The sequence below is a fragment of the Callithrix jacchus genome, chromosome 19 (assembly GCF_049354715.1).
Source record: "Callithrix jacchus isolate 240 chromosome 19, calJac240_pri, whole genome shotgun sequence".
NCBI lineage: Eukaryota > Metazoa > Chordata > Mammalia > Primates > Cebidae > Callithrix > Callithrix jacchus.
Window position 1 is genome coordinate 49,408,860 of NC_133520.1, and position 24,801 is coordinate 49,433,660.

The 24,801-nt window shown below is 38.6% G+C and overlaps 1 protein-coding gene across 1 annotated transcript in view; it reads left to right on the plus strand.

Moving 5' to 3' along the window:
- The first annotated feature begins 341 nt into the window (after positions 1 to 341).
- Positions 342 to 24,801, plus strand: part of LYST (lysosomal trafficking regulator) — a 217,894-nt gene continuing 193,434 nt past the window's right edge. Inside the window, exon 1 of the mRNA XM_002760888.6 lies at positions 342 to 520. The gene's annotated coding sequence lies outside the window, so the exon portion shown is untranslated. The remainder of the gene's footprint in view (positions 521 to 24,801) is intronic.

The window sequence follows — 24,801 nt, forward strand, 5'->3', positions numbered from 1 at the left end:
CTAGAACTACACAACGGGACAGGTTGATAGTCTGTGACGAATGGAAGAAGCAGACGCTGCGCTTGTGCTTGGTGCTTCTCAAACGGTGCTCGCTCTCCCCAGGGCCTGACTCAGCCCACTACGCAGAGCCCTAGGACGAGGTGCGGACACCTCGAGGGTTCAACCCCAGCAGATGAGAAACCCAGACCCCGCCCCGGCCGCGGCCCCGCGGGTAGGCCAGCCCTCCTGCCTTCCCTATTGGCTCGACGGCTCCACGCGTCACGCCTGCGACGCCGGCGCTGTCCTCCTAGAGGAGGCGGGGCTTGCACGCGCGAGGCGGAGCCAAGCGCGCAGGCGCAGACGAGTTGGTTTGGGTCCGGACGAGGGGAAGGAGGGGTTGGTGTTCTCGGTTTCCTGGGTTACCTGAGCGGGCGGGGGTGGGGAGTGCGCGGCGGCCGAGACAGCAGCAGCTGCAGCGGCGTCGACTAGGGATTCTCCTGGGCACGGGGAGTGAGCGGCGGAGGCAGCTGCCACAGAACAGGTAAAGGCGGCCGCCGTGCGCCGACGCTGCCAGCAGAGGGTTCCGGGTCCCGGCCCCTCTGTGTGGCCCAGAGGGGAGGCGGTTTGGGGCTGGTGGCAGTCAGCCTGGGCTGAGCGCCGGGGTGAGGGCGCGAGGGCACTCGGTCTGAGGCGCTAGCTCGGGGCGTCCTCTCTGGCTTCTGGGCTCTGGGACTTCTCCTCGCGGCGCCGGGCCGCTTTTGACAGACGCAGAGCGGAGGGCAGAGCTTGGCTGGGCCCCTCTGGCCATTGCAGCGGCCACTGGGAACTAACTTTATTTCCCAGAGCGCGGGGGGCGAGGTCGTGCAGGCTGACGGCGGTGTGTGGCTACCTTTATTTTATTTTTTTTAATCCCGTGCCGCTACACTCCGCAGCCCAGCTGGGCCCAGGCTGGCAGGTTGACGACGGGAGTTGACGGTTTCCGTGCCAGCACCCAGCCGGTGACTCTCCGCGCTACTGCCCTGCGGTGCTCGCCCACCTGTCACCTACACCGTGCGCCTCGGCCCGCTCTTTCCTCCTGTCTGTGACACCATTTGACTGGGCGAGAGCCTCTCCTTCCAGGGGATCCCTTGAGACATCTGCTGTCTGTCTCAGGCATCACTGGAGCCTGACCGAGATGCCCCTTCGCCTCTGATGGGTTAAACTATGTGGGAAATTGCCCAGGAAGACCTTAGTACCACAGTGTAAAGACCAACGAAGGGCTAAGTTAATGGTCCAGGGGATACAGAGGCTTTAAGAAACGTTTCCTTAACCCTGATTCTTATCTGGTTTAACAAAACGTAACAAAACATCCCTGATATGCTCAGCAGACCATACACACCCAGCGACAGCAGTTGATAGTTAATGGGGTTTGTTTTAAGCAGATGGAACATTTTAAGGGAGTCGAATCTTGTGTTGAATGCGTTCTTATTGAATTTGGGCCAGTGTTTCCTTGAAGATCAAATGCAGGTTGCATTTTCCCTATTGTTTGTTTAACAGATTGATAGGACAAACTGAATTAGACTTTTCTTCCTGATGATTCTTGGCTCTTCTATGATACTGCTTTTAAATTCAACACCTAGAAACCCTATGCTAAAAGACGTTGACTTTAAGCTTTCAATTTATAGATGTAGTTGATTAGTACGGGGTATCTGTTTTAAAGAGCTTTGTAAGTAGCCAACAGCTCTTTTTCTGATAGCTCTTTGCTGTCATCCGTATTGTTACTACAAAGATTGGAGAATTTGGAGAAGAAAGGGCATTGGGAAAAATGAATTGTAATTTAGTTTACATGAAAGTACTTCATAATTATAAAATTATATATTTAATAAATATTTATTGAGCATCTACTGCATGTGAGATACTTTTCTAAGAAAACGTAAATATCCCCTCCTTCATGGAGCTTATATTCTAGTGGGGACCTCAGATAATAAACAAAATATGTGCTGTGTCAGATGGTATTAAGTACTACAGAGAAAAAGCAGGGAAGAGGGAGGACAGGGAATGGGGAGAGGTCTGCAATTTGAACTAGAGGCAGCCAGGGAAAGCTTCCTAGAGAAGATGACATTTGAGCCAAGACCAGAAGTAAGTGAGGGGTAATCCATGCACTTCTCTGAGGGAAGGATGTGCTAGCAGAGGGGAAGGCAGAAGGGCTTGCAGAAACCCTTTGTGCTGGGCATGTTTGAGGACAGCAGAGAGGCTGATTTGGCTGTGGTGGAGAAAGCAAAGAGGAGTAGAAATAAAGTCAAAGAGGTTAGTGTGGTGGGAGATTAGAGTGTGTAAAGCCTTGTAGGCCTTTTTAAGGATTGAGTTTCTACTCTCAGTGAAAAGTCCTCTCTTTGAGTAAAGAACCTTACCTTTTATTTTATTTTTGAGACAGGATCTTACTTTGTCTCCCAGTCTGGAGTGCACAATCACAACCTACTGCAGCCTCGACCACCCTGGCTCAGGTGATCATCTCACCTCAGCCTCTAGATTAGCTGGGACTTCAGGCACACACCACCCACCACTCCCGGCTAATTTTTTGTATTTTTTGTAAAGATGGGGTTTTGTCATGTTGCCCAGGCTGGTCTCAAACTCAAGCCATCCATTCACCTTGGCACATCAACATTCTGGAATTACAGGTGTGAGCCACTGCACTCAGCCCCAGCTTGCCTTTTAAGAATGATCATTCTGGTGGCTGGATGGAGAATAGACTTTGTTGTAGGGGAAGTGTTGAGCAGGAGCAGAAGCTGGGATACCAGTCCAGAACTGTTGCCATATTTCAGGCCAGAGATAATGTAGCTGGACCAGAGTGGAATTGGTGGAGGTGATAAGAGTTCATCGATTTCAGGGTAAATTGAGGGTAGGGACGTAAAAGACACCAAACTTTAGTTCTGAACAAGTAGAAAGATGGGGTACTTGTATACTGAGATTAGGTTTATGAGAGGAGTAGGCTTGGTGGGGAGAAGGTGGGAGTTGGTCAGAAGACAATAAAATTCGAATCCAAGTTTTTAAAGAAAAATAATTATTCAATGATACTTGTTTAAGAATGGTAAGTAAGACTTTCCATCTCAATAGGTACAGGAACCTCTGCAGCGGGGCCCTGCAGTAGGGGAGGGAGACTGGGTTCAACTTCGAACATAGAATGGGAAAATGGGAATTTATAACCAAGGAGCAGTGTGGGGATCCATGGATGGAAAATTACTAAAAGGACACATCAGGGATAAGGGGGATTTTGGCTAAGCCAACCTAACAGGATTCTTGCTGAAGACAGGCCAGGTTGATCATACATTATCTGGGGAATGGTGGAGGATGAGGAACCTGATGAGATATCTAGCATGATGAGATATTTAGGATGTTATGCTAAACAGACTTAGCAGGGTTCTTTGTTAATACTGGATTTTAAAAGGAAGTGCACAGATGAGCCTCACAGAAAATAAATAATTTTTGTCAAAGTAGAGATTATTAGTAGTAAATGCAAGTGACTTTATTTTGAAGAAACTGTTTGCATCACCTTGACTATACCAGGGAGTTAAAAATTTCACCCGTAAACTGCCAACTTTGATTTCATGCTAATTTTCTTGTTAGTTCTTTTGGACCAACTTAGTCATTTTTTCTCAAATGTAGTTTTGTTTTTGTTTGATTGCACTCACATAATATGTTTGTTAGTTTCAGTTGTAGAGAAAGCCATATAGTCCAGAATTTCAGAGTACCTGTTTGATCTGCTGCTGTATTTCACTTAAACACCTTCATCTGATTAATCTTTTTCTGAATTATCTTTAGTTGCTGGCTTAGGTTCAAGATGTTTATTTAAGCCCCAAAATGTTGTCATCAAGTGTGGCTTTACTTGGCCATTTGTGAAATTACAGTGGAAATGATTCATATGTTTAATACTTTGTAATGTCAAAAGACAAACTTACAACAGATTTAGCTTAAAGATATTACATCACCTTTATTTGCCATTCTAGAATCAGGCAACACCTCATTCTAATAAAATAGAACAGTTCTGATGAGCCAAGAAATGGTTCGTTTTATGGTAGCCTCACCTTATCTTGAGGGGATTTTGTTGTTGTTGTTGTTGTTGTTGTTTTTGAAACAGAGTCTTGCTCTGTTTTCCAGGCTAGAGTGCAGTGGTGTGATCTCAGCTTACTGCATACTCTGCCTCCCAGGTTCAAGCGATTTTCCTGCCTCAGCCTCCTGAGTAGCTGGGACTGCAGGTGCCGACCACCATGCCTGGCTAATTTTTGTAATTTTAGTAGAGATGGGCTTTCACCATGTTTCCCAGGCTGGTCTCGAACTCCTGATCTCAAGTGATGCACCCACCTTGGCCTACCAAAGTGCTGGGATTGCCGGCGTGAGCCACCATACCCAGCCTTGGGGGGGATATGTTCCAAGATCCCCAGTGGAAGCCTGAAATAGTGGGTAGTACCAAATCCTGTATACACTATAGAGCAGGATGGTGTGAGATTTCATCATGCTACTCAGAACAGGGTGCAATTTGAAACTTGAATTATTTCTGGAATTTTCCTTTTAATATTTTCAGACCACAGTTGACCTCAGATAACTGAAACCTTGGAAAATGAATCTGTGGATAAGGGGGTACTACTGTATAGACTGTAAAGGGCCGAGGAAAGCAGAAACAGAAAAGAAAAAGCAAACTGGTCATTTAAAGTTACTTTTCTTATTAAGGTTAAAGCAGATGGGACTTCCTTATGTCGTCTTATCAAATCATCATATTACATCAACTGGCATGTTAGGGATTTGACTACTAACTCTGTCTCTCCTGATTGCTTGAAAGGTCAGATAAACAGCAGCTTAGTTTTTGCTTGGTGAAGTGGAACTTCAGCATGAGTGACTCCATTTTGATTTGATCTGTTGGCCCTAGTTCAGGAGCTCAGTCCAAACCAGTAACCTCCTATAAATTTCATTTAACACTATTAAGTTAGTATTATGCAGGGATTAGCCTAATTCTTTTGTTTCAGTAAAGATGGCTTGAAATAAATGGGCCATCACATGTTAAATGGAGCTCTTTTATATCAAATTATACAGTATTTGTAGCAATAGAATTTGCCCTGTAAAACTCAGATAAAAAGTCTGTCAGTTTCCTAAGCCAGGTGCCAAGGCTTGTGCCTATAGGCCCAGTTACTTGGGAGACTGAGGTGGGAGGATCGCTTGAGCCTGGTTCCGAGTCCAGCCAAGGCAACACAGCAACACATCATCTCTACACAGAACAAACAAACGCAACATATATGTGTGTGTGTGTGTGTGTGTGTGTGTGTGTATATATATATGTGTGTGTGTATGTATATATATATGTATGTATGTGTATATATATATATGTATGTATGTATATATATATCAGTCTTCTGGAATTTAAGGTCTACACTTTAAGAACCAGGAAATAAGCTAATTTTTAAAAATGGATTTTCAACCTAAATATATCTTGAAAATGTATAAAAATCTGTCATATTAATAACTAGTTATAAACTGATCTTGGAGTCTTTGAGGACATGGTATTGTCTTTGATACTACTTTGCTTCTGTGTCACCAGTGTTTGGCTTTGTACCTCTTGATCCCCTGGCTTTGTTTACAGTAATTGAGAGAGGTCTGATACGTTTGGAAATGAAGGTTTTCCAGATCTAACTGCTGAAAAACAAAAATCTTACCTAATAACATGAAGGATTAATGCTTAAAGTTGATCATCTTAAGAAAGGAATCAAATAATTTTTCAAAAGGCTAGTCATTGTTTCATTCAAATATGATTCTTTGAAATTAAAACACAAAATGGATGAGGACATAAGAGAACCTTTCACTATTTTACCTGAATGGAAGAAAGAAATGAACAATAGGGTAGAGTACTACACATATTAGAAATGTTTATAAAACTACTGCCACTCATCTTTAAAAAGAAATGTTTATAAAACAGATTACTACTTAGCAATAACAAGGAATGAACTTTAGATTACACAACATGGATAAATCTCAACATAATTACACAGCATGAAAAAAGCCAGACCAAAAAGAAAAAAAAGACTACATACTGCATTGTTCCATCTATAAAATTCTAGAAAATGCATATTAATCTAGAATGGCAGAAAGCAGATCAGTGTTGGCCTGGAGATAAAGTACAGAGAGGAGGGGCAGGAAAGAGGGAGAACAGTGGGTGTACTAGGAAACTTTAGGGGGTACCAGATATGTTTACTGTCTTGATTTGATGTACACATGTTGAAATGTATCAAATTATGCACTTTAAATATGTATGTCAACTATACTTTAGTAAAGTGTTTAAAAGGAAGGGGCTTGACCACGAGAAGACATGGAGAAATCTTCAGAGCCTATCATTAAGTGAAAAAAGGCAACCTGAAAAGTCTGCATACTGTATGATTACAAGTATATGGCATTCTGGGAAAGGCAAAACTATGGAGACAGTAAAAAGATTAGTGGTGAAGAGAAGGAGGGAAGAACAGACAGAGCACAGAAGATCTTTAGGGCAGTGAAACTATTCTGTAGATACATAGTGGTGGCTACATGTCATTATACATTTGTCAAAACCCATAAAATATACAACATCAAGAGTGAATCCTAATCTAAACTGTGGACTTTGGGTGATAATGACCTGTCAGTGTAGGTTCATTGATTATAACAAATGTTCCAGTCTGGGGTTGGCGGGAGGTGTCCATGGTTGGGGAGGCTGTGCATGTGTGAGAGCAGGGTATACCTGGGAACTCCGTACTCCCCATTCAGTTTTGTTGTGAACCTAAAACTCTTCTAAAAAATAAAGTCTTTTTTAAAAAAGGGGATAGAAGATTTTTGCCAGAAACCTGAAGAATTGCATATTTTACATTTTAAAGTTGGGGGAGAGGAAGGTTAAGTCCGGAAACTATGTATTGAAAATCTTGACACTGACTGATTCCTAGAAAAACTATAGACCAGATTGACAAGTGCTTAGTGACTTGTAATTAGAAAAGCACTGGCCAGGCGCAATGGCTCATGCCTGTAATCCCAGCACTTTGAGAAGCTAAGGTGGGTGGATCACAAGGTCATGAGATCGAGACCATCCTGGCCAACTTGGTGAAACCCCATCTCTACTAAAACAAAACAAAACAAAACAAAAAATACCAAAAATTAGCTGGGCATGGTTGTGCGTGCCTGTAATCCCAGTAACTTGGGAGCCTGAGGCAGGAGAATTGCTTAATCCAGAGATTCGGAGGTTGCAGTGAGCCGAGATCGCGCCACTGCATTCCAGCCTGGGCAACACAGCAAGACTCCTATCTCAAATAAATGAATGAATGAATGCACTTATTACTAAGACCCAGGATTTGTTTAAAAACAAGTCATATTTAGCTAACTTCACACTTACTTTGCCAAAGATATAATAGTATTTGTATGAGAACCTTTGTATAGTACTTTATAACTTACAGAGTACCTTCCCATTTATTTAACTGTCACAACATCCCTTTCAATTAGTGTTAGATGAGAAAGACCTCAGCAGTAGTAACCCCAGGAAGGCACAAAGGGGACAGATGTGAGAGAGTTTTAGAAAGGCCTTGCGTAGTTATGGATAAAGGAAAGGAAAGAATCAAAGCACGCTTTAAGGAATCTAGATTGTCTGATTGGGTGAATGATGGTGCAGATAATTATTCATAATTTAAAAAATACAGATGGAGGTGTGGATTTGGAGATGTAAAATTCATCAGTTTTCTTCAGTGTAGCAGAATTAGCTGTTTTATTTCCTTTGTTGAAACTGAGTCAGATGTAAATAGTTTTTTTAAAGGCCTGGAGCTCAGGAGAGAAATCTAAACCCAATAAAACAATTTTTATTTATTCAGTAAATATATTCTTTCAAATACTTTTGCTAATGAAGAGAGGATAGTGGGTAGAAGCTTGAGGAAGTAGACGTGGTCAGTGAAGGTTTGTTTGTTTTAAGGATGGAGAAGTCAAGAACACTTTAGTGGATTGAGGGAAAGGGACCATTGAAGAGGAAGAAAATAAGTCACAAGAGAAAGAAGGTAATTGATCAAATGTAAGGAGAGGAAATGAAAGAGTCAGGTTCAGGAAGACAAATGAAAGGGTTACCCTGAAGAAGAGCAACAATATATCTTCCTGTTTAAAAACAAAAAGGAAATACAGGGTAGATAACAGATATAAGTTAGGATCCAGGATGGCTTCTCTTTTCTCTCTGAAGCAAGATTATCTGCTGAGATTGAGAAGGAAGAACATGGATTGGAGTATGCTTAAGGGCAAAAGAAAAGTTACTATTGAAATTGGAAAAGGGACTTAACTAGGGACACATGACCTCTTTGCTAAATATTGATGAATACCCTTCTAACGCTTGAAATCACAAACATACAGAGGCCAGTAGGATAGTTAAGCTGTGTTCTCCAGCAGCCTGCCTGTTCCCACTCCCCTTGCCCATCCCCCATAAGAATGCAGAAAACAGAGAGACTGAACCTGGATTGAGATTGGAAGGGAGGGTGTGATGGAAAACTTGAGTAAGGGGTAGTGGGAAGTCAAGGAGTGGTAATGAGGTTGCTAATTGAACGGTTGCCAAAGGAATCCTACTTATTAAGGAAGAAAGCCAAGCCAAGATGAGGCTGATAAATGTGGAGAATGAAGAGGATGAAGAATCTAAATGAGTAAAGGGCAAGATTAATGAAAATAAAAGAGTACTAGAGATGGAAAAAATGGCACATAGGATGTGAGAATTCTCAATGTAAGATTCTGGAGTTAGAGCAGTTTCAGGTCATGATAAGGGCCAAAGAATGACCAATGTTGGGGGGATAGCCAAGATTAATAGTGCTAATTTTAACAGTATTAATATTAATAAAAGCTACTATTCATTGAACACTGTGTAGTAGTCACTAAGCTAAATATTTTCCATAGGTTATCATGCTTATGTTTCATATATTAGTGTCAACATTTTATAGATGAGGAAACTGGGACTCAGTGAGATTAAGTAACTTTTCCCAAGGCACACAGCTAGGAGGTACCTGAGTCTTTCTAGCTTTGAAGTGCTTATGCCTAACTACTAAACTGTGCTAGCCTTCTGCAAGCTTTCTTTGAAGAAAAAGAAGGCAAAGAGCTTTAAGTTTTATGTGTTGGAATTAATTGTTCTTATGGATAATGAAGTCCCCAGAATATATAGCTCCTGTGTGGAAAGGAAGATAGTCATATGACAAAATTCTCAGTAAATGGAGATGGCTGACTCAAAGGTCTGTAGGCAACTATATAAATATATGAATATAGCTATAACATAATCTTAAAAGTGGATAAAATTGAATAACAATGACTCACAAGTCATCTTGGAAAACTAGGAAAATACTGACTTTTCTTCCTGGCCTGGGATATGAGGCATATGAAAATATTAACCATTTATTTGTTAACCCTCTCTTCTCTCTTGACTTGTGAAATTTTATATATATACACCCGTATATATATACATATATCTGTGTATATATATTTACATGCTTATGTATGTGTGTGTATGTGTATATATACACACACTCTTGTGTACGTGCACATACACACATACCCCCCCTCTTTAATGGTGTTTTCCTTCTACCCCTCTAACCACTCCCTCTCAGTCTCCTTGGCTGGATTCTTCTTTGCCAGCTCCTTCATGTTGGTGAGCCTCTAGATTCTCTCCTCCTCCTCACTTTCTTTGTGCTGTTCTTTGATGATTTCATCTATTTCTGAGGTTTCATATGCCACCTATTTGTCAATGACTTCTGAATGTTCATCGAGAGATGAATCTAGAACTTTCTTCAAATCTCAAGATCCTTATATTAGAAGATGTACCCAGAACGTTTCAGAGCAATATCATGGGACTAGAGAAAATCATGTTAGGCTAGTAAGCACCACTCTCATGCCTATCTAGTTGAGGGCTCAATTCTCTTATTCTCAACATCCACAACCTATTTCTAAGGTGATAGCTTCTCTGGTTACTTATCACTGGTATGATCAAACATCTTGATTTGCTTATAATGGCTCTGGTTATGCCTATTGTTTGAGACCAGCCTGGCCAACATGGTGAAAACCTGTCTCTACTAAAAATACAAAAAATTAGCTGGGTATGGTGACACATGCCTGAAATCCCAGCTACTGAGGAGGCTGAGGCACGAGAATTGCTTGAACTCAGAAGGTGAAGGCTGCAGTGAGCCGAGATCACACCACTGCACTCCAGCCTGGGCAACAAGAGTCAGACTCTATCACTGAAAAAAAAAAAAAAAATCAGTGTATCCTGTGTAACTTGTAAGAGCTGCTTGTATCCATCAGATCACTCTTATCCTACTTTTTGTATTTGAGTATCTAGATTTTGTTGCACCTTTACTGCATTATGACTTAGAATTTGTTCAGGATTAAAATCCTTTACCATTTCTCGAATTTCTGCTTAATGATGCTTCCAAAGACAGTAATACCGATAATTATTCTTGAAATATTTCTCTATTAGCCTTACTTAAGCATTTTGGAGAATGTTTCTAAAGTCATTTACTCCACATTACTGAAATATATATAGCCTCTTCTTATTTTTTAAAAATAGAACCCAGTAAGGCAGTTTTGATAAAACCTGATTATGCACAGTTTAAGGAAACATTCAAGATATGTAATTTTAATCTTAAATTAATCTCAATACTTACATTTTCTGAATGTTGTACTCTCATAAAAGTTTACAAGCCAAAGAGGCATTTAAAGATAAGCTAGTGTTTGTTTTTTAAATCTCTGTAAGAATAATGGGCATCAGAAAGGTTAAGTACCTTGCCTGAGGTCCTAAAGAGAACAAGGCAAAACAGTAAATTGAGAATGTCTTGACTTTTAGTCTAGTATTCTTTCTATTATACTACCAACCTTTTGAAAACTTTAATATATTTTAAGAATGTGATCTCATAATCAACGGATGCCTGTGCTTCATAGAAACCCATAGTGTTTGGTTTTCAATGTGTAATTTCCTTATTTTAACCCTTTAGCTTTAACAACCGTTTTACTTTACACAAGTCTACACTTAGACCACAGTGGTAGAAACTACCCAGTATGATGGAAACTACCCAGTGTAGTAGGAAAAAGAATTGTGTGGGTTGAATTTGAAATGCCTTTGCTCAGAAAATATTTATATATACTCCTTTCTTATTTTTGTTCTGTGCCCTGCTCCCCTAACTATCCATCTCCACACATGGTTGTAGAGCAATTGATTCAGCCACCAGATCTCATTTTGAACTTGCAGTTATCTTCCTTGGTGTGAAATGTTTTATAACAGTAAACACATTTTTCTGTAATTGACTGCCTCAAGTATTATTGTTTCTTTCTTTTGAAGGGAAGCTACTTTTTGTGTGTCTTAGGAATTATGAAATAAGAGGAAACATGCTATCTATACTGCAAGGTGTGTTTAAAGCTTGTAAATATCTGTGTTCCGTATGTCTAAAACTTACTTTGCAGAACCTTTAACCTATGCAAAAATATATGAAAAACAGTTTATTATTATAGTGCAGCTACATAAATTATTTTTATTATTTTCATTTTACATTTAGGATAAGGCTCCAAGCTGTGTTTTTAGCATTCCTTTAGGAGGTATGGAAAGCTATCATGTTTATAATGGATTTTCAAGAAATTTTAAACTGTCTGCTCTGAATTATAATCCTTAACATAGTATGAATAAGCATCCAAAAATTATTGCTGAAGGTTTTTGGTTTTAATATGAAAAATGTTTGGTAAGGTTTTTAGGTATTTCAGTAGTGCCTTAAATGCTTGTTGTGGAATAGAGAAAGGCTTTTTTAAATGTGTCTATTTATTTCTCAGAGCCTTAGCTGTGGGAAGATATCCTAAAGGTATTTGAATATTGTAATGTTTTCTATCAAAGTTGGGTATTAAATGAATTGTTGTTTATTTATTGAACTCTTATATCTGTGATACTGTGTTAGATGCTAATATTTTTCTGACCAAATGAGACCTAGTTTCCTTTCTTAAGAAAAGTATAATCTAGTTTTAAAAGAAACAGCACAATACAGTGTGATAAGTGCTAAGATAGAGGCAGGTGGAAAAGTAATTAATTGGGAATTAATAGGAATTTCCATAGCAACATGATAAAAATTAGTTGAGAAAATGTATACTCTTTGAAGGAACTGCACATGTTGTGTGTTGGGAGTTTGGAAAGGCTAAATTGTGGCAGGTATGGTATACCTTGATAATAAGCAGTTGGGCTCTTCTCCCCTATGAATTGGAGTGACATTTGTCATTCCAGGGGATATGAGTGACATTTTTAGCAGTTGTAGTATTTGGATTAGACAAAAAAAACAATAGACTAGAGACAGGGTGAACAAGTAGGAGGTTGTTAGTATTGCAAGTAAGAAAGGAAATGAAGGTCTAAGGATGCTTAGGCATAAGATTGGAAGGGAAAGACCAGATTCAAGGTGCTGATGATAATACCTAATAATTATTGATCTTCCTGCAATCTGCCAGTCACTGTCTATGCATTTTACATGAGTTATCTCATTTAATGTTGATATTTACAACAACTGCAGATACTCTTATGAACTCAGTTGTATAGATGAGAAGCTGAGACTTAGAAAGAGGAAGTTGGGTACCCAAGGTCATAGAGTAGCAGATGCAGAGGTGAACCAGTCAGCTGTCAAGAGGGAGAACTGACTAGGCCCTAGATGAAGCGCTATTCTGGTTTCTCACCTCAGCGGCTGGGTAGAGGCCACTAACTGAAGGAGGAATGAAGAAGGAAGAGCTGGCTTATTGGAGAGAGAAGTCAGTTTGCTTTGGAGAACAGAAATTTGTGTGTAGAATACAAAGGGATTGCATAAGTTTGAATCCTGGCCCTGACACTTAGTTGCTCTGTGACCTTAAGCAATGACCTAACCTTACTGTGCTTCAGTTTCCAGTATGTGTCAACTAGGGATAATAATGTTATTTAGGAGATCGTTAGGAGGATTAAAGTAGTCTACTTACACAGGGTGCTTACAGTAGTGCCTGATGTGTAGTAATCAGTCACTGTAGATGTTAGCTAGATTGTCATCATCCACGTTTTTTAGTTTCTTTACACAATTTTATCTCTACATTGGAAATATTTCATTAAACACATTTTTCTACATTGACTTAGCCTAAATGCATAATATAGAATAAATATAGGAACAGCACAATCATTTATTTCCATATTCACTAGTTAAGAATTATTATATTCCCACATTTTAAGTATAGAACATCTAGTTCAGAGCCAACTCTTACCCCTGTGATTCTGAAATTTCTGCTGCTCTTTAGAGCTGAAGGTGTTACTTCTTGTTAAAATGTAATTATTTATTTTCAAGAGCAGCAACTTTTTTTTCCAGGTCATTTACTTTTTGGTATAAATGTACAATGTAGAAACATATGGAAAAAGATAACAAAGCTGTAAAACACCTTGAGAAGTTTGTGGGGGCAAAGTTTGTGGTGCTTGGAAGGGGTGCTTAGGAGTTGGCACTAAGTACAGCTGTAATTAGGTAGTTTTCGGTCCTGTCCACACAGAAAACTGCCTAATTACAGTTATAAGTAGTGCCAGATCTAATCACTAAAATGCTCTGACAGGTACAATTCTGAAAGACACAGTTTGGTTGAGTAGTCTGTCAAAAATTTCATGCAGTATTAGGAAAAACATTGGATAGGAATCTGCAGACCTAGTTGTTAAGTCCTCTGACTTCTGGGAAATCTCTTAATCTCTGTATGCCTTAGTTCATCTGTAAAATTTTGAGGGAGGTGATACGGTTGTTAACCCAGAGGTCATTTAACTCTCTGAATGTGGACTGTAGAATAGATTCTCATTTTAAAGTAATTTATTAAATGTGAACTCTGGCAGTTTTCCTTTATTTTCAACTTGTTACTTACCTCAGTGTTGGTTGAAAAAATTTGTTTTGAGTATAACAGTTATTTCTTACATATGACTGTGTTCCAGAGGCTCGTTTCTAAGATACCTGTTTATAATGTTTAGAATGCATAAGATTTGCCCTTAGGCAAAATAAATACACACACACACACACAGAGAGAGAGAGAGAGAGAGAGAGAGAGAGAGAGAATGAGAGAGAATGGGGCAAAATATATCACTAGCAATTCAAGTTGGAACTCAGAATTTATTTTCACATTCAGGCATGAGTTGTTATTAAGATTCTGTAGGGTCTGTAATTCGAAGCCTTAGCAGCATTTCCTTCCTAAATCTGTCCCAATGTTAGTATTTAAGGAACTGGAGACCACAATCCTAACTTCCTAAGAATGTATGACAACTTGACCTCTAGTCAGATTCTCCTTAATGCACTATTCAGAGAAGCAAGTTCAGTATTTGTCAGGAAGGGCATGGGTTCTAAACAACTGCTATCATTTCTTTTAAATGTAATAGATTCAGTGAAAGTTGAACCTACCCCCAAGTATGGTGAGTAGTTAGTAAATATGGGATTATGATTTGCCTTACGGAAGATTTCAGTTTGTGAAGCCATTCATATTATTGTTAAAGTGGTTTTTGTGAATTTTCTTACTCAATTATCTAATTTAGAACTTTAAGTGCCATATCTTTTCCTGATCTGCATTTTAAATTCCAAGAGGAATTCGATCACAGAAAGCCCTTAAAATATCTTCATTTCCCCTATTCAGTGACTACCAGATTTTGCTTCAGTTTTTTTGATAGTGTATTTTTTATTTACTATAAAATAGATTATAAAGGTTCTTATGTTAATAAAAGTAAATATATACAATAATATTCCTAATGAACTTTCTGTTTTGTCTTTGGTTAGGAATTATTCTTTTTTTGTCTAACAAACATTTTATTTTTTCCATAAGTTATTGGGGTATGGTGGTATTTAGTTACATGAATAAGTTACTTAGTGGTGATTTGTGAGATTTTGTTGCACCCATCACCCAAGCACTACACACCATACCATATTTGTAGTGTTTTAATCCCTTATCCACCTTCCACTCTTCCCCGCAAGTCCCCAAAGTTCATTGTATCATTCTTTGGCTTTGTATCCTCATAGCTTAGCTCCTACATATCAGTAAGAACGTATGATGTTTGGTTTTCCATTCCTGAATTATTTTACTTAGTCTTCATTCTCATCCAGTTCACTGCACGTGCTGTTAATTCATTCCTTTTTATGGCTGTGTAGTATTCCATTGTGTGTGTGTGTGTGTGTGTGTATCACAGTTTTATATATATATATATACAGTTATATATATCACAGCTATATATATAACTGTGTTATATATAAAAGATTATATATAATATTTAATATATATTTTATATATAACACAGTTATATATATAGAATTGTGTTATATATATGAAAAAATATATAAACTTATATATATAAAATATTTATATATAATTATGTATTAATATATATATCATAATTATACATATGAATTATATATATCACACTTTGTGATATATATATTCCATTGTGTGTGTGTGTGTGTGTGTGTGCATATATATACATCACAGTTTATCCACTTATTGATTGATGGGGATTTGGGTTGGTTCTACAGTTTTATAATTGTGAATTGTGCTGCTATAAACGTGTGTGCAAGTAACTTTTTTGAATAATGACTTCTTTTCCTCTGGGTAGATACCAGTAGTGGGATTGCTGGATCCAATGATAGTTCTACTTTTAGTTCTTTAAGGAATCTCCATGCTGTTTTACATAGAGGCCGTACTAGTTTACATTCCCACCAGCAGTGTAGAAGTATTCCCTGTTCACCACATCCATGCCTTCATTTACTGTTTTTTGATTTTTTTTTATTATGGCCATTCTTACAGGAGTGAGGTGATCACATTGTGGTTTTGATTTGCATTTTCCTGATCATTAGTGATGTTTAGCATTTTTTCATGTATTTATTGGCAATTTGTATATCTTCATTGAGAATTGTCTATTCATGTCCTTAGCCCACTTGTTGATGGGATTTTTTTCTTACTGATTTGTTTGAGTTTGTTGTAGATTCTAAATATTAGTCCTTTGTCAGATGTATAGATTGTGAAGACTTTCTCCCACTCTGTGGGTTGTCTGTTTACTCTGCTGACTGTTCCTTTTGCCATGCAAAAGCACGTTAGTTTAATTAAGTCCCAGCTTAATTAAACTAAATGTTTAATTAATCTATATGTTTTTATTGCATTTACTTTTGGGTTCTTAGTTTTGAAATTCTTGCCTAAGCCAGTGTCTGCAAGGGTTTTTCCAATGTTATCTTCTAGAATTTTTATAGTTTCAGGTCTTAGGTTTAAGTCCTTAATTCATGTTTAGTTGATTTTTGTATAAGGTGAGAGATGAGGATCCATTTTCATTCTTCTAGAGGTGACTAGCCAATTATTCCAGCACCATTTGTTGAAAAGGATGTCCTTTCCCCACTTTATGTTATTGTTTGCTTTGTTGAAGATCAGTTGGCTGTAAGTATTTGGGTTTATTTCTGGGTTCTCTATTGTTCCATTGGTCTGTGTGCCTGTGTTTATAGTAGTACCATGCTGTTTTGGTGACTATGGCCTTATAGGATAGTTTGAAATCAGGTAATATGATACCTCTAGATTTGTTCTTTTTGCTTAGTCTAGCTTTGGCTATGCAGGCTCTTTTTTGGTTCTGTATGAATCTTATAATTTTTTTTTTTTTTGCTAATTCTGTAAGAATGATAGTGGTATCTTGATGGGAATTGCATTGAATTTGTAGATTGCTTTTGGCAGTATAGTCATTTCCCCAATATTAATTCTACCCATCTATGAGCATGGTGTGTGTTTCCATTTGTTTGTGTTGTCTGTGATTTCTTTCAGCAGTGGTTTGTAGTTTTCCTTGTAGAGGTATTTCAACTCCTTTGTTAAGTGTATTCCTAAGTTTGTTTGTTTGTTTTTTTAGAGCTATTGTAAAAGGGGTTAGTTCTTTATTTGATTCTCCACTTGGTCGCTGTTAGTGTATAGAAGAGCTACTGATTTGTGTACATTAATCTTGTATCCAGAAACTTTGTTGAATTCTTTTGTCAGTTCATGAGCTTTGTGGAGGAGTCCTTAGGGTTTTCAAGGTAAACGATCATATCGTCAGCAAACAGTGAATATTTGACTTGCTCTTTACCTATTTCCATGTTCTTTTTTTTTTGAGACAGCGTTTCGCATTTGTTACCCAGGCTGGAGTGCAATGGCATGATCTTGGCTCACCGCAACCTCCGCCTCCTGGGTTCAGGCAATTCTCCTGCCTCAGCCTCCTGAATAGCTGGGATTACAGGCATGCGCCACCATGCCCAGCTACTTTTTTGTATTTTTAGTAGAGACGGGGTTTCACCATGTTGACCAGGATGGTCTCGATCTCTTGACCTCATGATCCACCCACCTCAGCCTCCCAAAGTGCTGGGATTACAGGCTTGAGCCACCATGCTGGGCCCTCCATGTTGTTTCTTTCTTTCTCTCGTCTGATTGCTCTGGCTAGGCCTTCCAGTACTATGTTGAAGAGGAGTGGTAAGAGTGGGCATCCTTGTCTTGTTCTAATTCTCAAAGGGAATGCTTTTACTTTTCCCCATTTAGTATTATGTTGACTAAGGGTTTGTTATAGATGGCTTTTATTACATTAAGGTATGTCTTTTGTATGCCGATTTTGCTGAGAATTTTAATCATAAAGGATTCTGGATTTTGTCGAATGCTTTTTCTGTATCTATTGAGATGATCATATGATTTTTGTTTTCAATTCTGTTTATGTGGTGTATCACATTTATTGACTTGCATGTATTAAAGCATCCCTGCAATCCCTGGTATGAAACCCAGTTGATCATGGTGGATTATCTTTTTGATATGTTGTTGGATTCTGTTAGCTAGTATTTTGTTAAGGATTTTAGCATCTGTGTTCATCAAGGATATTGGTCTGTAGTTTTCTTTTGTGGTTATGTCCTTTCTTGATTTTGGTAGTAGGGTGATGCTGGCTTCATAGGATGAATTAGCGATGGTTCCTTCCTTCTCTATCTTGTGGAATAGTGCCAAAATGATTGGTACCAATTCTTCTCTGAATGTCTGGTAGAATTCTGCTGTGAATCTGTCTGGTCCTGGACTTCTTTTTAGTCGTAATTATTAAATTACCATTTCAATCTTCCTGCTTGTTATTGGTCTGTTCAGGGTATCCAGTTCTTCCTGATGTAAGCTAGGAGGGTTGTATTTTTCCAGGACTGTATTCATCTCTTCTAGACTTTCTAGTTTATGTCTGTAAATGTGTTCATAGTAGCCTTGAATGATCTCTTGTATTTCAGTGGTGTCAGTTGTAATTCTCCTGTTTTGTGTCTTAAGGAGGCTATTTGGATTTTCTTTCTTATTTTCTTGGTTAATCTTGCTAATGGTCTATCAATTTTATTTATCTTTTCAAAGAACCAGCTTTTTGTTTCATTTATCTTTTGTATTTTTTTAAACTTCAGTTTTATTTAGTTCTGCTCTGATCTTGGTTATTTCCTTTCTTCTGCTGGGTTTGAGTTTGGTTTGTTCTAGTTTCTCTAGTTCCTTGAGGTGTGACCTTAGATTGCGCTCTTTTTTTTTTTTATTGCATTTTAGGTTTGGGGGTACATGTGCAGAACATGCAAGACAGTTGCATAGGTACACACATGGCAGTGTGTTTTGCTTCCTTTCTCCCCTTCACCCAGATTGTGCTCTTTTAGACTTTTTGATGTAGGCGTTTAGGGCTGTGAGCTTTCCTCTTAGCACCACCTTTGCTTTATTGCAGAGGTTTGATAGGTTGTGTCATTATTGTCATTCAGTTTGAAGAATTTTTAAATTTCCGTCTTGATTTTGTTTTTGACCCAGTGCTCATTCAGGAGCAGGTTATTTAATTTCCTTGTATTTGCATGGTTTTGAAGTTCCTTTTGGGGTCTCCTGGGTCCTGCAGGAGCAATCCACTTCCTTCAGAGGGTCTGTGGGTCCTCTTGGAATTGCTGGTTTGTTCTTGCAGTTGATCTGGAGCTAAAATTCAGAGTGTGAGCCCCTGCCTACTGCTCTGTCCGGAGCTGCAATCTAGTCCTGCCTCCCATCCGCCATGATCCCAGGCGCTCCTCTCTTCAGTTGGGAATAATTCTGATGGTTATTGCTTAACACATCTAGTAATGATCAAAATGTTTCACAGTAAAACTTAGATTAACAGTTATTTTCTTTTTTAAATATTGTACAGTTCAAATGATATGGTTTAACTGACTTAATTCTTTAAAGAGAATTCTATTAATCTGAACAAGGGCAGCTTCCTCCTCCCCTCTTTGGTCCCCTTCCCCCCACCAGTGTCCTGCATTTCCAACATATAGTTCTGTATTGTAGTTTAAAAAGTTTGTACAGAGAGATTTAAAAATCTTGTTTCCAGGTGTAGGTATTACAATCCAGTGGATTTGAGTAAAGGCTCTGAGTACCATTTAGAAATAATATTTAGTGTTAAGGAAATGTCTTTGTCCATTGTCTAATTTCTAATTGACCTGACAGAAGAGGAAAGGTCATATATCTTCTAGACTTGGTTATTTTAGAGTTAATAAGCTCCAAAAAATGTCGTATAATTCCAAGACAACTGGGTTGGGGGACTCCAGTGACCTAATCATTTCTGTGACCTTGGACCTTTAGGCCTCAGTTTTTGTCACCTGTAGAATATGTGGTTAGAGAATATGATATCTAAAATTTCTGCCATTATGACAATATATGATTTTAAGTTATTCATGTTTATTCCTTTATTCATGTCATTTATGAAATGGTATAAATGGTATTATCTTTTTTCTTCTAAAGTTTTTTAATTTTTACTGATGTAAAGACTATATGAGATCTTTGAGAAAGTTGCTAATCAATCTGTCATCAATATATATTTAAGTCTGGAGAGATGGGATGTAGAATAGTTAAATCCATATAAACTAATCTTTATTTTCAAGAAGGCTGCTTCACCCAACTCATGGCAGATTTTGATTTAACAGAATTTATCGGGCAATATTATTCTATACATTATTTTGTTTAATTCTTACAATAACTCTGATTTATCACAGTTGCCTCTTTGGCACATAATAACATTTTTGAAAAAAAAAAAAGTCTTTCCACTGGCAATTTCTCTAATCCTACTGAATTAAGAAAGTTAGGCAAGCACATAGTGTTACTTTAAAAGGGAATTACCAGGATTTTTGGCATTTGGTGAAAGACTAGCGATTGAGTCTTTTGGATGTTACTGTTTGATAAGGAAAAAGTATGCTTTCTAATCAAGCTGTAAGAATAAATATTATAATTTTTTCTTGTCTTTTCCTTTTACTTCTTCTTCTTCTATTTTTTTTTTTTTTTTTGTGGAAGCCACAAGACAAGTAAAAAGCAGAAAATACAGGGATTCCCTATTTTTATTTTCAGTGCTTCCTTGGAAACAGTGATATGAAGCAGAACATCGCTTTCCTCATACTGATCTGAGGAAAGCTTGCAGTGATCTTTTTCTTCCTTCAGATGGCACTGTCTGTCATAAGGTGTGCAGCTAGCACTGAGCATTTACAGAGAGCTTTAATACTTGTCAACAATGTTTACTGAGGTTATATAATCTCTTATGATCCACATAGCAACTCTGTGGGGTAGACAGTTTAGGGAAGAGGAAGCCAAACTTCACACAGCTCTGTGTGACTAGCTAGTAATTGCTAGATTCCTCATCTGCTGCTTCTAGGTCCTATTTCACTACTGTCATGATGCCTACTGTATGTATATTCCACTATTCAGAACAGATTCAGAAATAGTGGAAATAGAATGAGCTGGAGCATATTTATAAATAAATATTTGTTAAAATATTTAATAAATAACTATTTTTAAAAATATTTATTTAATAAATAAATATTGGAATTAATCTGTAAAAAGGGGAACTGTAGCACAGTGGACCCCTTTCCCTTCTTATCACTGTGGCCACTGGCTATTTGATATTTATTGAAAAGGAAACTCAGCTGCCTAGGGATCACTTGCTGCCCTGTTGTTAAGCTTGAGATTTTATGTTCAGTGGTACATGTAATGTCCTCGATAGCACTGCCTAGAACACAGACATGACAAGGCATCTAAAAATGACATTACATGAGGAGCAGCCCTAAAAGTGAAGAATATATGTGATCATGACTTAGTGTGAGGGGCGGGTATAGTAGTTCTTTACTTTTCTATTTTATGTTGTCAAGAAGATAAATGCGTGAAAATCCGCAAGACTGAGAGTGATGGCTTAATTCTGTAATCTTTCGGGTGGATAATAAGTTGTGGAAATTAATCACAGAACCAGAACAGAGCTAAGATATCGAAGTTAACTATCCAAATGTCTTCAGGAAGTCTCACTCAATAAAAGCAGAGCCATTGTTGCCTTACTTTAGAGACCATCTCAGTTCCAGAAGGTAAAGGAAATAATCAGGGCCCCGGGAGGCCAGTCTGCTCAGCCAATTCATCCTCTCCCTGAGGCAGGCTGGGCAGGGCCGGCAGCCAGAGGCATACACTCTGAGGATTTGCCAGATGGAGGTTTTCTCCACTTGTGTCTGCAATCTGCTTCATCCTGTCTGTAGGAGCCAGTAGCTGCCCATGCCAGTAGCTGCCCATGGAGCCAGAGGCTATACCAGGCGTTCACTCACGGAACGCCGATCCTGGCCAGGCCGGTTGTCGCAGCTGTTAAGTGAGTTCAGGCCACTGCCATCGCTTCTCAGGCGCACTATCCGCGCCCAGCCCCGCACCACACGCAGCCCGCAGCCCCACACACCACACGTAACCGCCCAGTGATGCACCTTTTTTTTTTCTTTTTTTCATACACACACTTAGCATATGCAGTTTTAATCAACCAAAAGAAAATCCCAAATGTACAAGTGAAAAAAATCCAAACTGTTGACACAGGCTTAACTAATATCAGCTACTTTTAGGTACAGCTGTATAAGTTCAAAAAAGCTATATGTATATACAAAAGTTGTTTATACACAGGTCTGTACATAAGGGTCTATACATTTATTTCCTCAGAACCCTTAGGTGCCACCTCTTGGTGAGGACACCAGCACGTCATTCACATATCTTACAAAAAAGAAAGACCATTTCCAGGATTGACAACATTGTGAATCCTCTGGATGTTATCATCTGGGACTGTTTATTTCAGAAATCTAAAAATTCTAATATCTTGATTCCCACATTGTATACTCTTCAGTCTTGTAGAGATCCACAGTTCCTTGATTGCCTGTATTTTCTCCCTGTCTATCAACATTTATTTTCCTGGTCTCTTTCTTTTTCCTACCAAGTCTGTGTCTCATTTTTGACCATAAGGACTGTTCTTCTACCTGTGCCCTTGGGTCTCTTTCACTTATGCTTCTGCTGCCTCCACCCACTAAAAATCCCATTTCCAGATCAGTGATACAGTCTGCGTTGTCTTCTATTAGACCTAAGCAGTTAAATCCTGCTGATGAATCTGAAATATCTGATATAATCCATACCACCAGAAATTCATGGTTTTTCATCTCTGCTAAGCTATTATGCAGACAGTAAATCCTTTTGTCTGTCATCACTACTTTCCCCCATTTGATTATTCTTCCAATAATTATTCTAAATTACTTAGCCTTTAGCCCCCAATCTCTAGACCTCCTTCTTTAAGTAGACAACTACTTTGCCTGCTACTTGAATGAAAAAAATGAGACTCATTCTTGAACTTCCTCAGTTTCTGGCCTTCCACCTGTTAAGTTTTCTTATCTACAGCTATCCTTATCTCCTTTCCCTCAGCCTCACAGAATGATGTGTCCCCTCCTGGTTCCCCTGACCCAGCCTAACCTCTTCACCTATGCCCTTGATCTAAGCCGCGTTTATTTCCTCTATGAAATTTGTCCGTCCGCCCCTCCTTCCTTCCTTCCTTCCTTCCTTCCTTCCTTCCTTCCTTCCTTCCTTCCTTCCTTCTCTTACTCCTGTCTTCAGTATCTTCCCTTGTGGTGGCTACAGTGGTATGCTACTAAATTGACTCTCCTGGAGAAAGAAACAGAAAAGAGACCCTAATGTGTAGCCTTTGCCCATTTCCATGATATAAATACTGTCACCATGATGATTTTAAGCTACCAACATGGTGCCACTGATGCTGGGAAGAAGAATACACAATTAAAGCTGATAGTAGATGGCTGGCCATCTTATTTCTTATAGCCTAAAAATATGATTCTCTCAATTCTTAAAAAAAAATCAAAAACAAATACTTGAAAGAAAAAAATACCTTCCTTGACCTATGCCTCTTTCTCCAGCTCCTCTCTATTTTCTCTTTTTCTTTTCTAATCTTGCCTTCTCAGGACAGTCTATACCTGCCTATTTCCTTATTCGGTCTGGCATTGGAAACCATGAGATGGAGTTGAGGATGGTTATTGAGAAGGTATATGTTTTGAACATTTCTCAAATTGGAATGAAAGGCATGGTAGATTTAGTCTCAGTAGTCACTGTAAAGAAGTTAGTTACTGGCCTGATATACATAGGACTCAGCTCACCTGATATGGAGTGGTTTTGCCCTGACAGCAGACTGCACACATGATTTAGTTCTTCTTGTATGTGCTTCGCAGGTGGCTGTACCATTTATCCAGTTAACCAAGCCAGTATTCAGAGTGTTGTCCTGATCCCTCCCTTACTGCTCACTTCTCCATCCAATTCATCACCAAAATTGTTCTCATTTTAACTCCTGGATATTTAATAAAATTTTATTATTCTACTGTTGCTTTAGAAAAAGATCCTCTTACCATTTGCTTGGAGTATTATACCAGTCTCCAAATTTGTTTCCATACAGCTGGAGTTTTCTCCATAAAACGTGTCTTCCATATTGCCACTGGTATGACCTATGTGTTCAAGATTGACCATGCCACTCACATGTTCAAAATAATTCATGAGCTTTCTGTCACATGTAGCAGTGGTTCTTAGCCCTGACTATTCATTAGAATCACCTATGAACCTTGTTAAGAATACCGATGTTTAAGGTCTTGCTGTGGCTTTAGTGGATTAGGGTCTCTGATGAAAGGGCCTAGACAAACTCTATAGGTGACTCTGATGAGACTCAGTAGTCAATAGATTAAAGCCCAAGGTTCTCAGCATATTGTACAAAGCCTTTCACCATCTGGTCTTTGTCAGCCACTTCCTCCATCCTCAGTTTTCCTGTTTTTCATTTTGTAGTTGTGATATCAAACATATTATAATTTCCTTAGTGACTTAATTTGAGCTGCTCTTTTCATCTGTCTATAATGCTTTTCTTCCCTTCTTTTCTCATTTTATCTGTAAAACTTCTGTTTGTCTTTCATGAAGCTTCCCTGGTCACTCATATTGGGTTAAGTGCCTCTTAGCAGTACATAGTACCCTATATATTGATTTGCCTTTGCTGCCGTAATGTAATCTTCTTGAGGCCAGAGACTGGAATTACTTAATGTTCTTAGTGTCTGATACAAAGTGGTTGTTTTGTAAATAATAGCTAAAATAATAAATAATAAGCAGGAAGAGGAATATGGAACAAAGCTGGAATATAGAGAATTGGAATGCAGAGTTCCTAAAACTCAAAGAAAAGGTAGAGAGAGTCTCTTGAAGGGAAAGTGGTTATAAGGTGATTATAGGCAGTATCTCTACTAAACAATTGGAAATAATATGTGAAGGAAAGGGACAGGGAAAGTGGCCAAACGAACCAATAATTTTGTTTTTTTATGAGATGGAGTCTCCATCTGTGACCTAGGCTGGCGTGCAGTGGTACGATTTCAACTCACTGCAACCTCCTCTTCTAGGTTCAAGCGATTCTCCTGCCTCATCCTCCTGAGTTTCTGGGACTATGGGCATGTGCCACCACACACAGCTGATTTTTGTATTTTTAGTAGAGACAGGGATTCTACATGTTGGCTAGGCTGTTCTCGA